The sequence below is a fragment of the Gymnoscopelus microlampas genome (genome assembly GCF_963454915.1).
Source record: "Gymnoscopelus microlampas genome assembly, chromosome: 12".
NCBI classification, from domain to species: domain Eukaryota; kingdom Metazoa; phylum Chordata; class Actinopteri; order Myctophiformes; family Myctophidae; genus Gymnoscopelus; species Gymnoscopelus microlampas.
In genome coordinates, this window is record NC_139949.1 from 24833390 (window position 1) to 24839904 (window position 6515).

A 6515-nucleotide genomic window follows, 5' to 3' on the forward strand; every position below is an offset into this window, starting at 1 on the left:
CTCTTTCTAAAATGCTTTTTTAACTTCATCCAGGGTAAAAGTATTCATGCAATAATTTGCCTGTTTGTAATTATAGTTCCAGGGCAGCTGTTATCAGAGAGTACCTCTGAGTTTACAGTCAGTTCACTTACTGAAAGAAAATGCTGAGTTTAGCGGCACAAACCTTAAAGCAATATCTTGCACAGCTATTGTCCTGATTTACTATACTTGCTTCCCTACTAACAGACATTCAAACACTGTTTCCTCAGTGATTCATTGTGTAAAGCACCTTTAAATATCAGTGTGGCTGACCATGATGGAACGCTTTTTATGTGGTTATAGCCACCACAACACTCCCGCCAAAGCCGAGAGCAGAAAATAACGGCGCATTAAGATAACATCAACGACATATGGTGCAGTAAGTACACCATACTGTTTGTGAGTCACAGGCAACTCAGTTCACTTCCTAGAATCTGATGTTGCGCTGGAGCATGGATAATAACTCATTAGGACGATTGCTTGTGATCCTGGACTGACCTAGTCCTGCCGAAAATGCAACCTCTATTTTCTTGAAATGCTATTAAATGTATATCACATGTATCTACACCCAGGCGTTTGAACCAATGCCAATGTTTTCTTTTCCCTTTCTACCCCATTACTAGTAATGGGACCCCTACATGTCTGCACCCTTTTTGACCCGTAACTGGTAATAGGAGCACTGGCCCTTTAAGACTCTCCAAAGAATGGATTCCATTATAAATTAATTGATTAAGAGGGTGGCGCTGCAAGATGACAATATATCTCTTTATTGATCTGCCTTTCAATGAGATTGGCTGTTACCCAACCTCCCCAAGGGATGGAGAGGACGAAAGGCAAAGAAAATAAGAGGGAGAGAGGACCAACGAGTGATGCTTACGGGGGCACCTAATTTCCTCTTCCTGTTGGAGGGATTTCATAGGCTGGATTCAGCTGGCCCAGGCTAGGATTTAGCCCCAAAGATACTAATGAAAAGCCCAGCAATTTGTAGATCCAGACCCAAACAATGAGTTTCTCTGTTAGCGTTACACACATATGCCATATCTCTCTTTCTTAATATTTGTCTCTCGCCTTAAGAATGCATCTCTCTCTCTCTCTCTCTCTCTCTCTCTCTCTCTCTCTCTCTCTCTCTCTCTCTCTCTCTCTCTCTCTCTCTCTCTCTCTCTCTCTCTCTCTCTCTCTCTCTCTCTCTCTCTCTCTCTCTCTCTCTCTCTCTCTCTCTCTCTCTCTCTCTCTCTCTCTCTCTCTCTCTCTCTCTCTCTCTCTCTCTCTCTCTCTCTCTCTCTCTCTCAGTGTCTGCCCTCTTTGTCTTCTTGCGCCTTCCATAATGAGAGGCCCTTATTAATTGAGAGGCTGTGAAGCGAGACCCACCCTCTGTTCTGCTTTCTGAAAATATATAGAGAAGACGTGTGCTGGGACTCGCCGTGTGTTTGCCATCATCCCACATTATTATGAGAAGGGCAGACTGGTGAGTCAAAGGCAACATTAATCTCTTGTCTTAACCATTCAACTGGTTTCATATACTTACGTACACTGTAATGACTTGGGATTAGTTGTGGCACACATAACCACTAGCTCTGAAAGTCTCTTTAGACAGTAGATAGATACACAGGCTGACATCAGCAGACATCTTTTGAGAGTGGGAATCAGGTTAGGCGAGTTCTTCTCTTTTCTCTTTTTTGTTGTTGTAGCTTTTTATATTTCCTTTGTAGGCTATTCTAACATGCCTGCTGCTTTCAAATTTATTATGGGTTTTAGGATGGATCCATTTGTGTGTATGTGTGTGTGTGTGTGTGTGTGTGTGTGTGTGTGTGTGTGTGTGTGTGTGTGTGTGTGTGTGTGTGTGTGTGTGTGTGTGTGTGTGTGTGTGTGTGTGTGTGTGTGTGTGTGTGTGTGTGTGTGTGTGTGTGTGGGGGGGGGGTGGGTGGGTGGGTGGGTGGGTGTGTATATTATTCTGACAAACCAGAGCCATGACTCCATCCATGATCTCACATGGCCTTAATAGACAGCCCTGGCTTTCAATGAAACCTATTATCCAGTGACAGGAGTATTTCAAGACTATTTGTTGGTAGCCGTCTCTTCATTCTCCCAATATTCTGTGAGGCAATATTTCATAATAGAGGACAAGAAAGTCAAAGACTATATATGTATGTGTGCATGCGTGTGCGTGCGTGTGTGGCGTGTATATATATATATATACTGTATATATATATACACACATTATTTATTTATTTAATTGTATTTAATTTTTAGTTGTAACCATCTCTTTGTAACTCTGAGGGTGTACAAAGAGATTTAATTTACACTCGGGAATTTACTGTGCAGAGGTGAGATAGAAATGATTGCAATGTTAATTTGAAATCTGCAACAGTTGTGTCATCACATCTCTCCCAGGGAGAAGTTATCCCACACACAAAGTGGTAAATTCAGGATTTCAGGCACTGAGTGAGAAGGAAAAGGCAAGAAAGCTTGGGCTCTTTTCGACTACAAGAACTAAGCGAACCATGCTGTGCCGTTTAACACATTTCACAGGTTCTGGATTTGTTTCCAATTTCCATATATAGTACGCTACAGCTTGGTTTCAGATAATGTTCTCAGAACCTCCTTTGGGCTCTGCTCAGGAGGTGGTATTCAACTCAGGGTTCTGAGGACCCCAAAACTCGGAACTTCTCATTTCAATTTTATTTTCTAAAATAGCAAAACCAACAGGCCTACCAGCTCACAACGTGGTGTGAGCTTGCAGATTGTCTATTTTCACTTTTGTTTTTCAAGGCATACCTTCCTCTTCAGGGACCCTTCGTAGTTGAAAACAGCCTTTTATTTCATGCATTGAATGTAACTCCATCTCATCTGACTCCTGCTGAGATGTAAGCTAATATTCTGTTATTACCTTTTCTGTTACATGATGCAAATGAGCCATTTGTGTTTATTGGACAGAACTGTTTGTGTCTGGCAATTCGGAAGGCGGAAGAAATTATGCGGTGAATTTATACAGCCAGCTAATTTTCAAGTATTGCAAGCTGATCTAATAAAGGAAATTTCCATGCACAGCAGCAACACTCTCATTTCACTAGGAACTGCAAATAGCATACTGAACTTGAATATACAGTAGCAGCAATTTCCCAAAAGTCCTTCACATGCTGCTAGTGGCAAAAGCGACAAATTAAATCTCGCTTTCAGCCGTAGCTTACAGGAGCAACAACCATTGTGAAATTAATTGGAGTGGCATTCTGTATGTTTTGAGAGCATAATATTATGTAAAATCAGCAGTAAGAGCCTATCCGAGGGTCCATTTGGGTCCACTTTTACACATTCAGAGCAAAAAGAACACTCAGGATTTAACTGTGTAACTACTAGTTAACACAAACAAATCTCACTTGGAGCCAGTGACATCAAATAGCTTTTCAATTAAAAAAAAAAATCTAAGCAAAGGAAGAACATTAATAGCTGTCTCTCCTGAAACGTGAAACAGAGGTACCGGTATCCAAAAGGTTTGCATCTACATGCACATCCTCTGCCAATGTGGCAGAGGATGTGCATAATTATATTACTGGATGGCATAATTATATTACTGTGATAGTAATATGCATTTTGAGCCTTCTTTTTTATATATATAATCTGGGACTGCTGACGGTACTTTTGCCATGATTCTACATGGGCACCCATTTATTACCATGGCAACTGCTCGTTCAATGTCATTGATGAGGACCGCACTTGATGTGACAGCTTGGATGCTGTGTACAGTTACACTGTCAATAGCTAGACGCCTGATAAGGTCCTTGTGACTGAAACTTAGTGAATTCACGAATTAAATATTCTTCAGTGTGCAGATATTTCTTACTTCCCTCCTGTGCTAATGTATTCATTTGTAACTCCAGGACTGTACAAATGTAATGTAACCAAATGGACCCTTACAGATATTTGTACACTCTCAAAAGTTAAATGAGCACTGTATTTCACTGTGCGATGAGCAGTGACAAGAGTCCACTCCACACCATACCAAAGGCACGACATCAAATCCCCCTCCGTTCCCCGGCCTCTCCACACAGGCTGTCAGGGTTAAGCCTCCGTACCTCAGGGGGAAAATGTGAGCCGATGGGTGAGAGCTACGTCAAAACACGGAGAGAGTGGGGAAGCACCAACATTCCGCGAGGCTTAGTTACCTGTGAGAAAGATGAGCCAAGCCCAGAGGGACCGTGATCGATGTCGCACAGAGCAAGTCCCCACTGAGGAAACCCACCTTTCACAGTCTAGCAAAATGGTGTGAGAATGGACAGGCTAGATGGGGCTGCTCAAAAGGCTTTTCACACAGAAAATTCTGGCAGACTACAGCGAACCTATTCTACTATTGTCTGTGGTTATCTATTGTAGAGGAGACTCAGTCTCGGTTGGGTCCCATTTAAATGGCAAGTAAAATTAAACAAATTGAAATACAGTAAAATATAGAATGTATTCCCATCCAGAGTAAAACTGGGGTTAATCACATTGCTGACGGCTATTGATTCCAAGCAGTTGTTGAGGATGTGCAATTGTGGTGTGTGTGTGTGTGTGTGTGTGTGTGTGTGTGTGTGTGTGTGTGTGTGTGTGTGTGTGTGTGTGTGCGTGCGTGCGTGCGTGCGTGCGTGCGTGCGTGCGTGCGTGCGTGCGTGCGTGCGTGCGTGCGTGCGTGCGTGCGTGCGTGCGTGCGTGCGTGCGTGCGTGCGTGCGTGCGTTTGTCTGTGAGGATCAGGGTGAATCACAATGAAGGAAATACACACTCTCTCTCTCTCTCTCTCTCATGCTTTTCATCATCGTTTGTCCTCTGCCTCTACCCTTTCCTTCAATAACTCTTTTCTCCATCATTATTAGGGATGTTTTTGTGAACACAAGGACATTGGTGGGCGGGGCAAACGATGAGATTGCAAGGGAACGTTGTTCTAGAAGAGGGACTTAGCAGAAGATTTAGGGTCTCTCTCTCTCTCCTTGCCAGGGGAGGAAATCAAAAGCAATCCCTTGTTTGCTTGTAATTATACTTCCCCTCCCTGCACTAGGGCAATGCTGTCACAATTAAAGCAACCCCTCACTTTACGACTTGTGACGTGTGTCTGTCTGTCTGTCTGTCTGTCTGTCTGTCTGTGTGTGTGTGTGTGTGTGTGTGTGTGTGTGTGTGTGTGAGGTAACGACCTTGCTTCTTTTTCGCCATTTATTTGTCAATCTATCTGAGTGTGTGTTGTGTCCCAGCCCATGTTCTTCCTGTCTTTGTCTCCCACGCTCTCTGATCATCATAAAAGGATGGCCAGTCGCCTCCAGAACCAGGTTCCCACTTTAATGTCGCCTTGCCTTACTCTCCTCCTCTCGGATCAGGTTCCCCCCCCCCCCCTCCCTCCCCAACCTCTGATTTACAACATCCCTGGCGGCCAGTGAGAAGGGGAGATGGGGGTAGGGAGGGGTAAGTCATTGTTCTCTCCCTCTAGTTCTTGTCTCCCCAGTCGGTCTTTATTTATGGTACTTTCAGCATGACCAGGGACGAGGCATGACCCCGGGGAACACGCGTAACCTCTGAGACATTGGTGACTACGTCTCTCTCCCTGGAGGGATCCTGTGGTAGAGCTAGCTTAGTGCTGTGGCTGTTTTTCTGAAGCTCACAAAACAATAGCCCCTGCCTATCACTCGGAGGGAGTCAGCTGGGTTGAAGTTTGGGTGAATGGGGCTATCATGAGAGAGATAGCATGCAAGGTTGGACTGCAAGGGCGGGGGGTGAATAATGGTTATATTTGGGGGAGCGTGGGGGAGATGGGTAGGGTTAACGCACAGAGTTTAACAATGAGCGTTAGTAGCATCATCTGACATCATCCCTTGGGGACGTGTCACATGTACTGTTGTCTGGTTCTGTTGATGGAAAACAGGAGCCCTGATGTTTCTGTAATGCAAAGGGGTTGATTGAATCCAAGGACATATAGAGAATAAATGTAATTGTTCATGTTAACATTTGGTTAGCATTGTGTTTAGTGTAACAGAATCGGAATCGGAATCTGTTTAGTATGTTCACATACAGTACGAAGAATATGACTTGCTGTTTAACTTCTAGTGTGTATTATTAGAAACAGAAAAAACATTCCAAAATCATTTAAAATATCTTATAAAGGCAAGTGTTTTTAGATTTTTTAGCAGCTTTGGCATTTACCACGGTCAGTTTCAGTTAAAAGTTTGTTAAAAAGAGATCAATGTAGTTTTAGGTTGAAAGGGGTATAAACGTCAGTTATTAATAATTATTAGTATTGTCACTATCATTATAATTAATATAGGGTAGCAGACTAATAGCAGATTATCCCGTAGACTGTTGGACTTCTTATATGGTGAGGAACATTGAGCTGTTCATGATTAGCATTTCATTTGTAGGGCTCCTACAAGGGCTTCAAGTAAAGCACACTATTTGCAATTGTTACACAGATTGTCTGTAAATGGTTGCTGAAACACTACGTGCTCCACACCTGTTGTGCTGAGTTTCAAAGCAAGTTTAC